This window comes from Canis lupus, chromosome 8 (genome assembly GCF_003254725.2).
Source record: "Canis lupus dingo isolate Sandy chromosome 8, ASM325472v2, whole genome shotgun sequence".
Lineage (NCBI taxonomy): Eukaryota > Metazoa > Chordata > Mammalia > Carnivora > Canidae > Canis > Canis lupus.
The window spans coordinates 4573057-4592664 of record NC_064250.1 but is presented as its reverse complement, the minus strand read 5'-3'; the positions used below and the strand labels follow the sequence as shown (position 1 = coordinate 4592664).

At 43.0% G+C, this 19608-nt stretch overlaps 1 long non-coding RNA gene across 1 annotated transcript in view; it reads right to left on the bottom strand.

Moving 5' to 3' along the window:
• LOC112657433 (uncharacterized) overlaps positions 1–19608 on the bottom strand; it is a 42957-nt gene that overhangs the window by 10534 nt on the left and 12815 nt on the right. Inside the window, exon 4 of the long non-coding RNA XR_003135003.2 lies at positions 5342–5431. This is a non-coding gene — a long non-coding RNA (uncharacterized LOC112657433). The remainder of the gene's footprint in view (positions 1–5341; positions 5432–19608) is intronic.

The window sequence follows — 19608 nt, the reverse complement described above, 5'->3', positions numbered from 1 at the left end:
TGTGCTAAATGATTGGAAATGGGAAGCAGATGGACACTTGGCCCAGAGATTAAACTCCATCTCCTTAATTAAGTGGTGTTGATTAAGGCTTCCATTGGGTCCTTCTCCTCACTGCCAAGTGAAAGAGCTCTCCAGTGGGGCTCCTAAAGCATTTGGGAGCTAATGGTTTATTCAGTTCCTCCTTTGCATTTATTCACAGACACTGAACAAACAGGATCCAAACTGTCTTTGCCTCTTTGGTTTTTCTCTAACAGTTTCACCATTTGATTTTCCTTTCTGGCCACAGTTGAAACAGAATAAAGGTAATTCTGGTTAGTTCCTGGCTGAACTTTGCTTCCTATCTTGAGTTAGCAGAATTCGGTTGCGGACAGGAGGAGGGGTGGCCTTCAGAGCACAGAGCTTCTGAACGTTAGGGAAGCACTGGGTACTGACATCAGCTTGTGGCTTCTAGTCTCAGAGGGGAACACAGCAAGAGTTCGCTAACAGATCAGAGTTTGAATCTTGGCTCAGTTGGCTATTAGCTGCAAATTGTGGTCTGCTGCTAAATGTTGAACAACAGACTCTTAAATAAGGACCTAATTTGTAGCACGTGCCAATTTTTGTGGTGTAAATCCTCCCACGATGGCCAGTTTTAAGTGACCAATGTGTTGTCACTGAATGCAAAATTAGGAAGAGATTCTCACTGTTGGCATTTTACGGCCTGTCTGAGCTGACTCCAGCACACCAGTAAGCCGGATAAGCACCAGTTTTATCGTCTGTACAAAGGGAGAGGTACTTTGCCGGGTCATTATAGAGATGAAAGTAATGGCCAAAACAGAGTCTGACACATGCTAGAAGCTCAATAAATTGTTACTGCATATCATCATTTTTTCTAGGCCTTAAGGAAGTGACTTTCACATTGCTGAGCACTCCAAGAAGTCAGAGCCTCAGCCTCAAAAACTTAGCAAGTAAATTTCATTACCGGTGTGTCGGGGGAATGAAATCACTCTAATCAAATGCACAAAGATTGGCCCAGAGATTAAACTCCATCTCCTTAATTAGGTGGTGTTGATTAAGGGCAGTTTATAAATCACAATACCAATTTACTACCTTGATTTGGTGCATACACAGAACAATAATTGTTCCAACCCCAAACTGGCCCGTGTGATCTAAAAAAGGATTTCTCGTGAAAATATCAGAGGGTGACAGAACTTGAGAGACTCCTAACTCTGGGAAACGAACAAGGGGTAGTGGAAGGGGAGGTGGGCGGGGGTTGGGGTGAATGGGTGACGGGCACTGAGGGGGGCACTTGACAGGATGAGCATGGGGTGTTATGCAATATGTTGGCAAATTGAACTCCAGTAAAAATAAAAAAATAAAAAAGGATTTCTCTTTGTGGTTTAGGAATTGTTTACATGCATGCTACAAAAGCATAAGTGCTAATGATATTTAAATATGCTTATTTATTTAATCATCTGGGTTAAGAAATTAAATTGGGGCTGCCCCAGGAAATCCCTGGCCCCCACCAACCTCAGTATAATGCCTGATCTGAGTACCAAGCCTGGTGTTCTGCACCTGTCTCCTTGCAGGCAGCCAGCTCTCCTGTCAAGCCTATGGAAGGAAGGCTGGAAGGGTGGACATTGTTAGGAGGAGAGTATATTTAAGCACTCCTGGGGAGGTCCTGCCTGCAGTTTCCCCAACCACAACTATAATGATGAATTTTAAACCCTTTGGGTAAGAGCACAATGTGAAGATTATCAGTTCCATTTTGCTATGATGCAGACTGGCACACAGAGAGGTAAGGGCACATAGAAAGTAACTAGCAGAGCTGAGACTGGAATTCAGATCTCTGAGGCACACAGTAGTGCTCTTCTCTCTGCCCCTGGGATGATCAGTAGGGCAACACAGAAAGCACACAATCCAGTGCAGGAGAAAACCACATGCATGGATAAACTAACAGAGAGTTTCCATGGTGCAGGATGCAGGATGTTCTGGGAACACCAACAAAGGACAACTGTCCCAGTCTGGAAGGGGAGATTGGTATGGGTATGGTCGGGGTGAGGTCCTGGATGTGGGGACCTCTGAGCTGAGTCTTAAAGAATGAGTAGAGGGAAGCCTGGGTGGCATCTGTCTTTAGCTCAGGTCATGATCCCAGGGTCCTGGGATCGAGTACTGCATCAGGCTCCCTGCGAGAAGCCTGCTTCTTCCTCTGCCTCTGTCTCTGCCTCTCTCTGTGTGTCTCATGAATAAATAAATAAAATCTTAAAGAAAGGCGGGGAGGGGCAGCCCCGGTGGCGCAGCGGTTTAGCGCCGCCTGCAGCCCAGGGCGTGATCCTGGAGGCCCTGAATCGAGTCCCACGTCAGGCTCCCTGCATGGAGCCTGCTTCTGTCTCTGCCTCTCTCTCTCTCTCTCTCTCTCTCTGCGTCTCTATGAATAAATAAATAAAAATCTTTTTAAAATTTTTTTTAAAAAATGGATGAGAAGAATTATCTTGGAATAGAGGCATCCTTTTGTTCTTTAAGAGTATATTAATCTAAAAAAGTGTATTAATCTCTGCCAATCTCTAAAGGAAAAAGATATTTTATTTTACAGCTTGTCTGTGGGTTGTTTTTTTTAGTATTTGGTAAAAATTTAGGGTCATGATATTCTTAAAATAGTTTAATATATCTTAAAATCATTTAGTGACAGGGCTGGAGAAGATAAGTCAGTTTGCAGTAAAATGAGGAATTTAAGGGCGTCAGAATTCATGGAGGAGGCTGGGTGAGACAACTATCTCAGCTGTGGCGCGAGTGGGTAAGTGGAGGTGGACAGGCCTCTTTAACTTTTACCATTAACACTTAACTTTTAACTTTACCACCACCTCAACATCGCAGAGGGAAAAAATTATGGAAGTCCCCTACCCTCCCTCCCGATGGAATCAAGGGGAAATAGCTCATTATTGCTTCTGAATGAGAAAGTATCTCTTTCCATAATGAAGACATTTAATGTTCTGCTAATCAACTGCTGAGACTGGCTGAGCATCTGTGGGTGCTTTATCTTGGTTAATGGGAATATTTCAAAGAGCCCAGCTTAGGGAAATCTTCTGACTGGGCAAGTTTTATTCAGTACTGTGTTTCCTAACTCCTACCCCATTAGATACCTTCCTTCCTGGCCCATCCCCCTCTCCCTCATCACTGACCCTTCCTTGCTGCTCCGCTGCTGGAAAATACTGCAGTTTGTCTGGATACCAACATATGGGCTTATATGCTAGTCTCTCTTTATGTTTGTGTATTTATTGTTTTTTGCATATAAATATTTGTTGGTTATTAATTTTGTTATCATCAACTTATGACTTAATTAGGATCTTGGGAAGGGGGAGGGCTGCAGGATCTCTTCAAGGAGCTGGGGAAGTGCAGACAAGCTGTGTTAACTGCACTCGGGGTCCCTACCCAGAGGAGCTCTCCGTGGTGCCCCAAGTGGAGACTGTAGTGTCAGTCGCTTTTCCTCTCTGTGGCATTCAGCAGGACAGTGTGCAGAGTGTGAACATTGAATTGGTTTTGCCTGGTGATGGTGGCGCTGCTGCCAAGACCACCAATGGTGCAGGAGGAGGAGTGCCAATTGCCCTCCACACACATTTTTTACTTCCTGCCATCTTCAGATCCCTGCCTTTCTTAATGATCAGAGTTTCTAGGGCCTGTGATCATGTCCAGCTATTCTCAGGTGTCAGGGACCTGAGAGGACTTCACTGGTCTTATGCAGGCAGCAGATCCACATCCTTCCAGATGTCCTAAAGAAACCCGTTCATCCCAAAAGATCTTGCTTGGCAGGGGGAGACACTTCTCCTGGCAGGGACTCCCATAAACTTCCTTGCAATAGACTTTCTTCGAGCTCTCCTTCTCTCCTTATCCACTCACTCACTCATTCATTCATTTAGTTAACAGATATTTATTGAACAGCCACTACTTTCCAGGCACTGGAAACCAGTCCTGGAGATACAGAGCTGAATAGATCAATACTGCCCCAGGTTTCAAGATCACCTCTACCAATTTTGCTTAATCTCATGTTACCCCTACTCACAAGCATTCCTTTATTAGGAGAGAGAGCACAGTGTTCTAGAGAGTTTTGGTTTGAAATGGTCGTGCTCGAAACTCGAGGATAATTCCTACTATTGGTTGAACACCAATGGAAGCAAAGACAGTGGAGCTCAGGAGAAGGGATGGTGGCACTGAGATGGTAGGGAGGTAGGCACAGTGTCAGAGCATGATGGAAACTGAGAAGCCTCTACTTCTCCGCCGGTCAGGTGGATTGGAGAAGAACATAAAACGATAAAAGAGGTGCAGACAAGTTACATTTAGAACTTAAAAGTACAAAATCGCTCTCATAATCTTTCTTTGTATTTATTTTCTATGCTTGTGAAGATGTGATTTATTTACAGTGTCATAGGATAAATAGAACCATGACTTATTTCTTAAAATATGTGATCCAAGTACTTTTGACTGTTGCATCAGGTTTTCAACAGAATATTCTTCTGGGAGACTGGGGCAATATATCTGCCCCTCTCTCCAACCCCATTCTCCTGTCTCAACACTGATGCTGCACACAAGCAAGAGTACACTCACTGAGGGTACTCAGTCCCTGATTTGAACCAGGTCTTCTTGGATTAGCAAACACAGGTCCAGAATAGTCCATTATCTGCCAGTCTCCTTTGCTTTTCTGCCCTGTCTTATGAGGCCTTTCCTTTCCATGCCTAATATAGAAATAGAGGATGCACAATAAATATGTATTGATTGAGTGAATTTTGTTTCCATTTTCATATCTTCCTCAGGTAAGAGGTGCTTATCACTTTCATGGAAGGAACATCCAAATAAAATGAAAAGGAAGAGCAATTCAAAGTCTTCATTTGAATGTTTCCAACTGGGAGTGGGAAAAAAAGTTGATTTTCCATTCCTGTTCCTTTATTCTAGGTACTGACTGGTTTTTAATCTAAAAAGGCATGTTGACTGGTAGGCTGGGATTATCTTCAGTGCACCCAGAGAGAAGAGCAGATGGTCTGCTAGATCGAGGAATTCCCCAGAGCTCATCTCCATCATGCAACAGATCATTAATTTGGAGCTTCAAAACCACAACTGAGCACGGAGATGCCTAAACCAAGAGCTACTTCGTCCTTTACCTTCAAAATTATTTGTAATGATTCGGTTTATCACCATCAATAAACATAGAGAGTGCGAGCTCAAGAACAATTCCGGAGATCCCTGACAATAGAAGGCATCTAGGATGATGAGATGGGGAGACTCCCCCACCCCCACATTCCTCAAGGATGAGACACAAGGAAACCTCTCTCTTCCCCAGGCCTGTTCTTCTCAGATTCCTGGTAAGACTTACAATCCCAGTCAGAGGGTGGTGCAGCGTGTAGCATCCTGTGGGCTGAAATGCATTCTAGTGATCGTCCTGGCAGTTTCATTCTCCAGAAATCTGCAATTTTAAAACCAGTGAACAAATCATACCAAACGCCTGAAAACACAGCATAAAGTATAGCGAGTATTTTTTTTTAATGCATGGTTGAATTCAGAAGAAAGTAGGGAAATTCCAAGAGGGAGCTGCCGGCAGAGCTATACACCAGAATAGGAGCCCCATTTCAGGAACTAAGAGGCTCAGGGGCAAATGGCAGTGCTGGGGGCAGGAGACCCACACGTAGGCCCCACAAAGTGGGGGAGTGAGAGACTTCATTTATATTTAGGTCCCTCAAGAGCCTACCCCTAGAGAATAGGTACCGCAGAAAAGGGACTCACGTCACCTGCAAAGGAAAATAAGGAAGCTGACCCATCTTGACATGGATTCTGGTTGGAAATTTTACAAAAGATTTCCTATGAGGATTTGTAACCTAAGCCTGCCTTCATAGAGATTTGCCATTCTAATTTACTACCTGCAAGATCCAGACAACCCGTACAAAAATATCTCCCTATCCATTTTTGGGCAAGTGTATACTCACACTTGAGTTAATATAATAACCCGAGTTTGTAGTTAATGCTTGGGTTAGAAAGAAATGGTAGTTGATGAACACATTGTAGTTTTATTTAGAGAGTGCTTTCTTCTGTATTTGTGAGTCTTGATCTATCTACTTGTACAAAATGGGTCCATAATGTAACTGAGCACCTTCTTTTATTATCATTCTAAAGCTTGAGGTAGAGAAAATTTCTACTGTTGGGAGACACTTGAATTGGAGTGGCCGCAGCCAATTCTGTATGTTGTTCCCTGTCATGATGCTTTGACAAGGAGTAGTCCTGATTTCACAGACCAGGTTACAAGACACTCTAATGAGTGAGAACCCTTTTAACATCTAGGATCCACATGCCTCTGCTTCAAGCCAACACAACAGAGTGCTTAGAATGAGCATTGCTTCAGCACTCACGGTGAAATAAAGCCAATTTTATCTTCTCAGAAATGTACTTGTCAAGATCACCCAACTTGTCTATGACCTGCCCCTTCAATATCTTGTCCTGGTTCTCAGTCTCTTTCCTTCTCTCTTCTCCCTCCGCCCTCTCCCACCCTCCATGGGCCCCTAGAATCTCAGCTCCAAGCCGGGTCATTCCCGTCACAACTACTCTGACTGTGGGGCAATTTGTTCTCTGCCACCTCCACTAAACTGTCTGCTCAAAGCCCATTCTTAGAGAGTTCCGGTTGAGAGCTGGCCCCAAGAGGCACTTGCATGGAATTTGAAAGGTGGAAATGAAGCACCATCTGTTACCTGCTGAAGGTCATCAAGATGAGATGCAGTGCCGGTGGGCTGCAGCTCATCCTCACTCTCCTCCCCTGTGTTCAGCTCTCCCTCCTGACTGCTGACCTGTCGACCAAGGATGGTTCCAGGCCCCTCCCCATATACTTGCTGGCAGACCCGCAGAGGCATAGCTGTCCACAAACCTTCCATGATATCCTCTTTTGCTAAGCCTTGTTTTCAAGGTCAGATGTGCTTGGCATCTCATACAGATTGGATATTGACTCCTCTGATCCTCCAGCTTCACTCCTGGACCTTCACACCCACAGATCCTGCCATGATTAAGTTAGGTCTCGTTTCTATAATAAACCCTTTATCCCGTGATGAACAGTGGTCTGTCTCTCTGCTTGAGGACTGATTCACCCTGGTACCTGGTGCCCAAGAGAGGCCAGCAATATAGAACTGGGTGATACACATTTGATGCATCAGGATTTCACCTGAGCATCTTTCCCCTCAACTCTGGAGTGATGAAATCAGACGGGAAAGATGGGATGGCACTTCTCCAAAAGGAAGAACATTGCCTTCTACAGTCTGTGCAGTTCCTTACTGGCTCATTTTACTGGCTCAAAACACCATCTCCATCTTCCTCTTGCTTCTGTCCTGTCCCTCACACCAGGGGATGCTTAGGCTGGCAGGGTCTGGGGCCCCTGGGGTCCTAATCAGCTGTCCACTGAGTCCCTTCCAGATCGAGCCCAGCCCCATCTGGGCTCTGCATTCCTTTCTCACACACGGTGAAAAGAACTGATTTTGAGCTGTTGTTTTTTTAACTGGCATCGCAGAGTAGCACATCAGCTAAAAGACGGGTAACCTTCATCTTGGCACGCATTTCTCTCTCACTGAGTACACCCCGGCAATTCCCAGTTAGACTCTTCTACAGAACAATTTTGTAGCATTTCCATTTATTACACATTTAATTGCCTTTTAATTGGTGCAGCTGTTTTCAGCATGTTTGAGGCGTATTGGAACTCTCCGCCTAGCACCCATTTCAGGCTTGCTTCCTGCCCTGGATTACATTCCTGTCGGCCAAAATTTTGTGCAAGAGCCTTGAGGTTTAATCAAAGACTTATGGTCTAGTATAAAGGCTCGTGATAGCCCTAATTCCTTCAGGCAGTGGGAAAAGAACAGTATAAACTTTCAGAGCTAATCTCAAGAGCTAAAAAACTACTATAGCAATGGGACGTCTGGGTGGCTCAGCAGTTGAGTGTCTCCCTTCGGCTCAGGGCGTGATCCCGGGGTCCTGGGATCGAGTCCCGCACCAGGCTCCCTGCATGGAGCCTGCTTCTCCCTCTGCTTGTGTCTCTGCCTCTGTGTGTGTGTGTGTGTGTCTTTCATGAATACATAAATAAAATCTTTAAAAAGCAAAAAACAAAACAAAACAAAAAATACTACCATGGCAATACACCAAGCTCATGGCAACTTGTCCATAACCATCAATGGGGCTTAGAGTCCAAGTACTTATATTTAAGTTCCAAATACATTATTTGCAATTCCTATGCCTGAGGCAAGAAATGAAGCTTTCCTGGAGTTGGGAGGTTGAGGTTGAGCTGTAAAGTCCTGCCTGCATTTAATATTCTGTTGGTCTGATGGCAACTTGACAGAAGACCATTATTACTTATATATTTGAAACATTTAAGCATGAATAATGAAGTTTTTACATTTTGTGTTTGGATTATTTTAATCTTTGGTACAAACAGGCTCTCCAGATGCTTGTTTGCTGGCTTTTTTTTTTTTAAGTTAATTATTTAATTTACTCATTTCTTTATTTACGTTAAGGGATATCACAGTAGGGCAAGTTCTGAAGAGCAAGCTTAGAAGGCCTTGGCCGGGAGAGCCTCTGAGCCTGAGTTTTCCCACTTGTGACCTTGGAGTAACAATATTTACCCCACAGGGTTGTAGTGAGGGTGAAAATGAAAATAATGATCATAGCAGTTCTTCACAACCTGAAAGCTGCTATGGAAATACAATCATTCTTTTCACCAGAAATCCATCCCCAGGTCATAAGCAGAGAGTTCTTTCTGGAAAAGTCTACACAGATTACATCAAAACTAAATAAAAAAATAAAATAAATAAAATAAATATAAAAAAAGATTACATCAAAAAGTCTTATTCCAGGACTACTCACTTGGCTGCTAACTAGATTTTTGTGTTTTGTTTTGTTTTTGTCTCTGAACTCTTTGCTCATTTGTATCTCTATACAGAGTGGAAATAAGATGAAAAAATCTAACCAGTACTTAATAGGAACTCTGGCCAAGGCTTTAGTGTGGACGTACACAAAGCCTTGGAACTGCATGTCCCAGAATCCTCTTCCCTCTATGGTTCCTGGTTGGGGTCAACAGCCACTGAAGGGCTCTCATCTGAGACCACAGGTGGGAGAGAAGGTGAGGCCTTACTCTCTGCAGGGAGTGGCAACCAGACATGGCAGCAAGCTCTTGAGTGTTATGCTTTCACCATGACTTAGATTATTGACAGAGATGCCCCAGAATTGTTGAGAATTACCATGATTTCTGGTGAGCTCATGAGAAGCACCCACTTGAGCTCTTCAGACTGAAATGTAGGGGATGGCTTTTCTGACCCACTGTTCATGGTTGTGTAGGCCCTAATCCTCTATATTAGACCTGTAATTCTCAAAAGATAAAGCATGATTTCTGTTTTCACAGTTTGACCCTGTCTGATACAAACCTCTCCCTTTTTCACCAAAGCTACGTGTAACAAAAATTTATTTAGCACTTATTATAAGCTACCATGAGCAAATCACTTTGCTAGGTGCTTCACATGTATTATCTCATTTAATTCTCATCATAACCCTTCAAAATTTATCCTATACTTCTTCAACCTTATAGACAAGGTAACTGTTGAAGGGGTTAAGTAATTTGTCGAAGATCACACAATAAGATATACAGAGTCATAGACTTTCAGAGCTACACGTCCTCATGAAACTGGCCAGTTTCTATGATAACACATTTTTTTTTAAGATTTTATTTATTTATTCATGAGAGACACACACACACAGAGAGAGAGAGGCAGAGACACAGGCAGAGGGAGACATAGCCTCCACGCAGGGAGCCCGTCATGGGACTCGATCCCGGGCCTCGAAGGACCACGCCCTGGGCTGAAGGCAGGCGTCAAAACGCTGAGCCACCCAGGGATCCTCTGATAACACATTTTAAAAGTCCAGTGGGATATTAGAGTGAGTCAGGAATCTCCCAAATAACATGGCCATTGTGACTGAGCAAGATTCTACAAAACCACTGTCAGAATGCAACTGATCAGAGACCTAGTGACTGGTAAAATTAGGAACACAGAAGGCAGCATTTGGTGCCAATGGGCATTGTTAAATAATCAGAGCTGGTTTTTGAATCAGACACAGAACCGGAAGAATGGCATCAGTGGGGTAGTGATGATGGTCACCTCTTCAAGAAGGTTTGTAAGAGGATCTTGAATTCTGATCACCATCCCTTTTCCTACTGAATTGAGACCCTAAATATTCTATCTGACTTCCAAGTTAAGTTTCAAAAAGATCTCTTCACCAGAGACACTAACTTGAGCCTTGGGATACTAGCTGAGCAGGCGCTAAGCATGAGAACGCTGACATGATTAAAAGGTTCAGCTATGGTCACAGGTGTTTTGAATAATTAACACCATATCCTGAATCCAGTCAAAATAGTATTCTTTCCCACAAATGACTTCAAATGTAACTACTACAAGGTTGGGTTAAAGGAAGACGAAGGAATGTGGAAGAAAGAAGGAAACTAAAGAACTGCTTTTGTAGTAGATACCTGAGTCCTACTGCACAAACTAGAGCGTGCGAGACACATCACATGTTCTTTAATGAAGCTGACTTTGAGGCTCCCACGCACCTAAACAGGTGGGAAATTCTATTTGAGTCATCGTTAGGGTGCTCTCTCATCCTGCCCTTCCCCCAGGGATGTGGGAATGTCTTGAAGTTCCTTTGTAGAAGGGGCTATTCAGGAAAGGCCCTCGGGCAATTGGTCCCCAGGTCATTGCTGTCATCTTTCAAGCTCACATAGCTCCTTGAAGATCAGGAGTACTGCTGTGACTGTACCACACACAGGCTCAGGAATCTTGGCACCTTAGCATCCTTCTTCTGGGACTCTACTTCCCTCGGAGAACATGAGCCAATACTCACTGAGGATCTGCCCCCCTCCTTGGAATGCAGGGGTGGGACTCTCTCCCTGCTGCTTTGCATCATAGTCCTCATATCATTATTTTCTATCTCAATGAATGTGGTTCCTTTGGTCCCTTTATTTTAATTCTCTATTTCCCACTTCCCTTTAGCCTCCTCTTCATATTAATAACAACATCAAACATTTACTGAAAGCTTATTATAAACCGAGTACAAATCTAAGGGTTTTAAAACTAGGGCTTTTAATTCTCAAAAGAATCCTATCCTACGGGTTCTGTTTTATTAGTCCTATTTTACAACCAAGGCCCAGAGAGATGAAGTAACTCATCTAAGGTCATCCAGCTAGAATGGCCAGGGCAGGATTTCGACCCAAAACATCTGGCTCAAAAGTCCTACTGCTTAATCATGATGACATCCAGCTTTTCCTTGTTGCTATCATCCACAATTTTACTTCTGGATTACTAAGAATATGCCCACTCCTCCCTCTCTCCTTTTCTTCCTTCCTTTCTTCCTTCCATTCTTTTTTCCTTCCTTTCAGATAAAACTTGTTTATTGGTTTATTTTCTCACTTTTATATCCATAGTCTTGGGTTTTCAGCTCTCTTCTTCCTGAAAGAACTCTTTTAATGATTTTTCTCAAGCAGTTTTTCTCTGTTAAATCTCTGAGGCGTGGTATGTCTGAGAATATCTTTATTTTGACCATTATATTTTAATGATTGAGTAGATCTAAAATTCTGGATGGGAAGTTCTTTTTTTCTAATACTTCAAAAATACTATTAATTTTGTTTTATTCAGGATTGTTGAGAATCCTGATGCCAATCTGATTCTTCTTCCTTTGATTTGCTTTTTTTCTCTCCAAAAGATTCTAGAATTTTTCCTTTGACTTTTATGTTTGCATCCTAAAGGGGGGTGTGTGTATGTGTAAGTCTCTCCTGTGTACCCCACTATGAGCTTTTGCAGTCTGAATTATTAAACACTGTATATCAGTTTTCTGTTACTACGTAATAAACACATCAAAATGGAGTGGCTTAAAGCATACCTTCATCAACTTGATTCCTACAGGCTGGCAATTTGGGAATTTGGGCTGGGTTCTGCTGATGGTTCCTCTAGTCAGCTGCTAATCAGCCAGATGGTTGTGCTTCTTGGGTGTTAGCTAGATGCCAGCTGGAAGAATGGGTCAAAACTGGGCCACTTGTCTTTCAACATCCATCTGGCCTGGGTGGGCTTGTTCATACTGTAGCTTAGGCTTCTAAAAGCAACACAGGGGGTGCCTGGGTGGCTCAGTCAGTTAAGTGTCTGCCTTTGGCTCAGGTCATGATCCCAGAGTCTGGGGATAGAGCCCCATCTCGGGATCCCTGCTCAGAGGGGAGCCTGCTTCTCTCTCTCTCCCACTGCTCCTCCCTGCCCCACTCATTCTCTCTCTGTCTCTATCTCTCTCAAATAAATAAATAAATAAATAAATAAATAAATAAATAAAATCTTAAATAAAATAAAATAAAAGCAATACAGGATGGCAAGCCCCAATGGGCAGCATATTTAACGTCTCTGCTTGCATCATTCTCCTCTTGTCCTATCTGCTAACACAAGTCACTTGGCCAAGCCTAGAATCTATGTAGAGGGGACCACCAGAGGTCATAGGTGTAGGGAGATGAAATAACTTGGAGGCTATTACTGCAAAATCTACCACATTCTCTTTTAATTCTGGAAAATTTTTGATTGCTTTTTTCCAAGGATTTCCTCTCCTTCACTTATTTGTGCTCTTCCCTTCTAAGATTCTTCACATACAGATGTGAACTTCTCTATTTATCCTCCATCTTGCTTAGCCTTTACTTCTATAGTTTCAACTCTTTTCATCCTTCTTAAAATCTTCCAGGAGAGTTCTTAATCTTGTCTCTCATTTCAGTTGTTCATTTTTGTGGCTGTACCCATTCTGCTTCCAAGGGACCCATTGAGCTCCTGGTTTTATCAGTTACATTTCTCAGTCCTAGCATCCTTAGTCCATTTTTCTTTGACTGTTCCTGTTTAAGGTTTCCAAAATCTTCTCTTATGCTATTGAGGGGTTTTTCCAATGCTTATTTTAAATCTGTCTGGTTTATTAAATCTGCATCCCTTGCTGCACTTTTTTCCTTTGTTGCTTTTCTTCAAGAGTGTAGATGTATCATCCCCTTTCCCCTATAACTCATATTATCTTGAGAGTTTCCATTGCCTGGACTGATAGTGGGTGTCTGCAAGAAAGGGTAGAAACTCAGATCCTCCCTTGTGCCTCTTCTGGTGAGTTCGGTGAACAGGCAGTGTGTGAAAAACATACCTCTGGGCTCCCAAGCCCAAGCCAGCCAGATGAATGATGGAAGGCGCAGCTGACCCATTTTTCCAGCTGGCGTCCAGCTAACACCCAGAAGCACAACCATCTGGCTGATTAGCAGCTGATTACAGAGGAACCATCAGCAGAACCCAGCCCAAATTCCCAATTGCCAGCCTGTAAGAATCAGGTTGATGAAGGTATGCTTTAAGCCACTCCATTTTGATTTATTACACAGCAACAGAAAGCTGATATAGAGTGTTTAATAACTCAGACTGCAAAAGCTCATAGTGGGTTAGACGGGATACACACACACACACACACACACACAACACACACACACACACACACACACACACATGTCCCCTAGAACCTACCATTCCCTAAATTCTCCCCAACTCCCAAAACAGCAACGCTGCTCCTCGAAGCAACTTCCTCTAGTCTTCAAAATAACATCCAACATTTCTTAAACACTTAGTATGTATCAACCCAGTTTTAAGTCCTTTTACATGTATTGTATCTTTTTAACCCACCCTAAGAATTAGGTAATATTATTATGTCCATTTTAGAGATGAGAACACAAAGAGAGAAAGCAAATAAATTTCACAGAGTCACAGAGCAGTAAGTGGTGGAGGCAGATTAAAATTGGGCCTGTTTGGCTTTAGAATCCACAGTCTTAATCTTTATACCATGGGCCATGAAGTCCTGGAAAAGAGGGAGCCTCAGGAACCAGGCCTTCTGCTGCCCCAATCTACTGCCAGCTCTCTGCCCAGGTGGGCTCCAGTACTTCCCTGACACCATCCTGATTTTTCTAGCTGGTGCTGGGCCAGTGAGGCTGTTTTTCTGCCTGGCAAGCAAATTTCTGCTGCTGGCAATGTAAGTGAGTGAACGAGCAGGATACAACTAGAAAACTCTTGTGTATTCTGTTCAGTGTTCGCCCCACATCCTCTCTGGAAGAAGTGGAAATCCTCTTCACACTCCATCCCCCTCACCCCCCACCCCAACCCCTAGGACACAATCACATTTGGCCTCCCCAGGATCTCATTACTTTGTTTGTTTGTTTGTTGTTTGTTTGTTTGTTTGTTTGTTTTGCCATGTTATTAGATGCATCAAACCTGTTTATGTGACATCTTTGGGGTTGGCTCAGGGGAGGCCATAATATCTCACTAATATCTCATATTAGTTCATATTAGGCAGGAAACATCTGTATATGTAATTTCCAAGGTAGTTTATTCACTAACCCAAGCCCCGAAGAACATCTAGCTCTGGTAGTGTTAACCTCTGTTCTTCACCAGCTATTTCCTTCCACCTCATATTCAGTTCCCTAAAACAACACAGGAATTCTATTATTATATCATTCCTTAAAATGTTTTCATCTCCTGCAGGAATGAACCTCAATATACAGCTGCATACATATAAACAGTCAGATTCAGAACAAAGCTTAACTTCTTAACAGGCAACATTTTTTAATCCTTTCTAGTGCCACCTCGGATAACTGACTTTCTCATTGTTGATCCTGTTATCCAACCCCTGATGCTTTGAACACCTCTAGGATTTTTTGTGAATAGCTCAAGCCTTAGGTCTCGTTCCATTTCAATGGGCGCCAGACTTCATATTCACTACCATCCTTCTACATCTGTCCAGAACTGCACATTTTGGCCTGGGCCAGGCCTGCCACTCCTGCTCTTGCTCCCAATTCTGAACTGCAGCCATCCTGCAAAGTTTAGTTCAAATGTTCCCACCTCTGGGCAGCCTGCTCTCATTGTTCAGCCTAAAGTGACCTCCCTGAACTTACACAGCAAAGAGGTTATAAAGGCCACACTTGCATAGGACTTGCTCTCCTCTTCTGAGAGTGTCCGCATTCAGGTCCTCCAGACTGTCCACAGTCCTTCACAAGGCAAACCACAGAGATTAGAGCCTGAGACATTTGAGTGCTGACCTTCCCCTTACCCTCACATCCCCTCTCCTTTGCCAGCTGATCCTAGCAGGCATGCATGGTTTTGATCTGCATTGTGAATATAATTATGAATATGAGTCATATGCTGGATGCTGCTTGACTCGTTCACCTCTTTGTAAAAGAGCAAACCAGTCAATTTACTTAATTGATTCTACTTTTCCTCATCTACAAAAAGCAGAGACTGAGCTAGGTGATTTCTGAGGCTCAGTCTATGATGACAACTGGCTGTAGACAACTTTAGGTCAGGGACCTTGTGTCCTGATTATTTTTTTTCTCCTACAACACTGTGAGCAAATATCGGTGTTCTCATATTGTCAGCAATCAAGAATCAGTGATTATCTTATGTGCCTTTGTAGCCCTAATTTAGTGGTTTGCCATCATGGGCATATTTTCAGAAATGGTCTCTAGAAGACAGATTGCATTGATCAGCTGACCCTACTTTTTCTGGGCAGTCTAAATTTCTTATGACTCTCGTTCTGAGCAACTTCCGTGAGAAAATTTCCCCTAGGTAGCATAGAAAAATTGAGATGTGTTGCAGGTTGCTTATTCCCATACCAAAATGACACAGTTCCCACTACTCCAGAAACTGGAGTCAAGACCCTGAGGAAAACCTGAGTGCACCCAAGATCTTTTATATTTTGTGGCAGGAATCTTCCTGGGAGTCACCGTGTGCTAGGATGTGGTCTGAGAGTGGTGGGAAAGAGAGAAAGTGGCCCCTTCCTGAAGTCAAATCATTGGTTCCAGAAGACTGCCTCCCACTGGGGACTACAGAGAAGAGAGAAAGGGCTTCAGGGTAGAAGCCCAAACTCTCAAGGATTTCTGAAGACACAAGGAGCAGATAATCATCTAGAGTGAACCCAGAAAGATCTGGAGACCACAGGGCCATACCGATCAGGAGCTGCGGCTCCTCGCCAACCCCAGGTTTCAAGGGGAGCTTAACAGACTAGCCTCATAGCTCATTCTCCGCAGGGACACTCTGTAGAGGGGCTGGCTCTCTGCTGTCACATCAGTTAAAACCCAGCCAAGCAGTGGGAATTCTCTGTATTTTGTTCTATTATTAGAATCCAATTACCATCTGGTGGTATGCTATAGGGAAGTGCAATTCTTCTACATCAGCAAACACAAAATGCAGCAGTTTGGTGAGCAAGCTGGCAGCTTCCAGAGCTTGGAGCAAAAAGGTAGAGAAATACTTTTATTTCTGCCCAAATAACATCATGCCTATTGGGATTCCCCTGGCTTTGGCATATAGATAGTTGAGCTCAGTCCCATAAAGGCAGAGACTTCAAAAAATAAATAAATAAATAAATAAATAAATAAATAAATAAATAAATAAATAAAAATAAATAAATAAAAAAATTTAAAAAAAGGCAGAGACTTCACTCAGGTGTCACGCTGGCCTTTAAGATGGGAAACACTTTGTCCAGGCCTGAGCCTGTGTATTCTGCTCTGTCTTATTTTTGGTGGCCACCTGTTCCCTGAATGCGGCCCCAATAGCCACTAGATATCTTTCCTCACGAGGTAAGAAGCTCTGCTTCTTCAAAAACTGCTGTCTAGAAGCAAGACTGAATAGCCCATGACCCCGATGCTCATCCCTCTTCCGTTTTCCTGCTGAGGGAAGCTACAGGCTGCTTCATGGTAAGTGGTTTGATGGATGTGGTAAAAGTCTGATGCATTTTTGATGGATATAAATAGTCTGATGGATGCTCAGCCCAAAGCTTCTCTAGGTAAATTCCTGACATGATTTACTCCACCAAGGTTGGAAAATGTCTCAAATCTCTCTTAGGCAATCTGAAATTTCCTTGGATGTCTCAAGGAAGTAGCATAAAGGTAAGTGTTCCTGGGGTGATGGAAAAAGAGGAGCCAGGAGGGAGAGCAGAGGCAGAGCATCTTCGACTATAGGCCAGCACCTACTGATCTCATCTTCTAGATGCCTCTGGAGTAGAAGATTTTGTTTCTGCCCCTTTCAGCCACTGAAATTCCTAATCTGAATCTTGGATTCACTCCTTTCTGTCTTCTCCTTCACGTAGGTGCACCAGATGTTGCAAATGGAAAGACATGGAAAGGGGGGGAAAGGTCAGCAAACAGTCTCCTGGGTCCTTAAATTCTATGCTCAGGGGGCAGCCTCTAAGGGGTCCCTTTGTGGCCAGGGAATTCCTTTGTGTGGATTAGAGACAGACTTGGGGCCCAAAATAAGGCAGAACTAGGGGCTACCATTTCCTTTCCCCCAAGGCCTGCACTCATATCTCAGCCCCCCTCATCCTACCTCTCCTGCCCCAAACAAGGAGCAAATGCAGGAGGGAAAGAGCACAGAGCTTCCATCCCAGTGTCTGGGACAGAGATGGTAGGAGGCCACTCACACAGGTGTCCTAGACTAGAGCAGCAGTCTTGGGCCATCTGACTTCACCTTGGACTTGGTGAATTATCCTTGAAAGTTCTGGATTTTTATCCTTTTACTTGTAGCAAATAGTCCTATCTAATGGCCAGGAATTGCAGGAAACTAAGACAGGTTTCAAAAGAATCATAAAATCTTTTCTATCTGAAGGTTTACAGCTGGGTCGAGCAAAACTAGATAAAATTTTTTCTTGGAACCCCCTATCCTCCTGTTTTTGCTCTTACCTATTTTTCCAAGTCATCAGCTTTCTTTGAGTGCACAGAATCTTCTGGTACATATTCTTTGGATGTTAAATCCTGCTCCTAGAATGTATGATCCACTCTTAATGCTGCATTTTATAATCCTTGATGTCTTATAACCAATGAAATAGAGTATTAAGCATGGGCTCCGTATTAGGAATATCACATATTAACACTTAATCATTGCAAAATTCTACAAGGTTGGTAATATTCCCATTTAAGAGATTTGAGAAGCAAGGATCAGAAACATAAATCAAACTGTTCAAATTTATGTCAGGTAAGCAACAGAACTGAGATTTGAACTTGGCTCTTTCTGAATTCCAAATGCCAGGCTCTTTACAAAACAGCAGACTCCTTGAAAACAAATGGCACTTGCCCCCATGCAGAGAGTCAGTTCAAAATGAACAATAGGATTGCTGGGAAGGAAAAAAAAAAAAAAAAAAAAAAGGATTGCTGGGAAGGTTCTGTTGCAAATGCACACACAACGGCCACCTTAGGGGTGGGGGGCAGCATAACCCAGAGCACTCTGGACAAGCTCAAGGCAAACAGTAAAAGTGAGGGGAATACCTTGAGGAAGGAAACTTCTGAGTTCCCTGCTATGTCAACTTTAAAAGGACATGTTAATGCATAATGATAGAGAGAGGGAGAACAGAGACACTTCACCAGACACTCCTGATAAACAGCTACTGCCGGCTCTCTGGTGGGAGGAATGGTAGTCAAAGTTAAGCTCAAAATTGATGAAATGATGATTTAGGAGTCCAGCAAAGCCATTTAAGACTATCCATTTTAATATTTCACTTTTCAAAAACCCTCTGGGTTATAATTACATTTTAAGAAGTCCAACATCACAGTGTCAGTGTTGTGAGCACATGTCCCCGGTAGAGTTTACCAATCCGGTGTCCTGCGCTGATGCTCAGGCCAGAAAAGAGATCGTCTGCACTCCCACACACCCCAGAGGGAAGGCAATTAGGAGTTGGGACAGGGAAGAAGGTTTGCAGGACTCTTGCCCTAATTTGAGCGTATGTTACAAGAGTAATGAAGATCGGTTCTCCAGTTCTTGACAGGGATATTTTGAGGACAAAAGGAATAAGGTATATGCCTTCCCGATTGTGGATTAGCATTCTTTATAACGAGGGAGTTGGTCAAGACAATTGCTTTAGAGCCAACCCATGGGTAGTATTGATTTTAGGAAAAAAAATTGTATAAATATTCTGTAGGTCACCCCAGTTAAATGAATTGGGCAATAAAGGATTTGTTAAATACCTTTCTCTGCTGGGCACTGTACTAGGTGCTGTTTTTATTAAAGACTAATTGGATATTTTGGCTGGGGAATAGTAATTGCTCTGAAATGTGAGCTGTTTTAAATAATAGCTATCAGTTTAATAAGATTTACTCTGCAGACTTTATGGGCACAGAGGGAAAGGGTTTCGGAAAAGGACTTGAGCTTTTAGGGCTCATGCAATTCCATTAAACACTGTTTTGCCATGAGTCCCTGGAAATGGATACTGCTTTTCCCTGTGGACTCATAGGGCCTGGGCTTGTTATTAACCAGAAAGAAATAAAATGTTCTGAAAACCCAACGGTTGGCTAATTTTATCTTTCCAGGATGGAGTTAGCTTAAGATCTGGCCTCTCAGACTTGGAGTGGGAGAGAAGCTAGTTTTCAAGGAAACAGAGCTAAACCAAGCACCTGTTTTCTGTAGAGAAGAAATGTCTTTTGTTCATTCTTTACTCTCATCTCTACTTTTTATAAAATGATAGATCTCTATGCTTCATCAAATTCAGATTCATTATTTTGCAAAGACCAGGTCATCGGTGATTTTTATCTATTTCTACTTAGGAAGGACC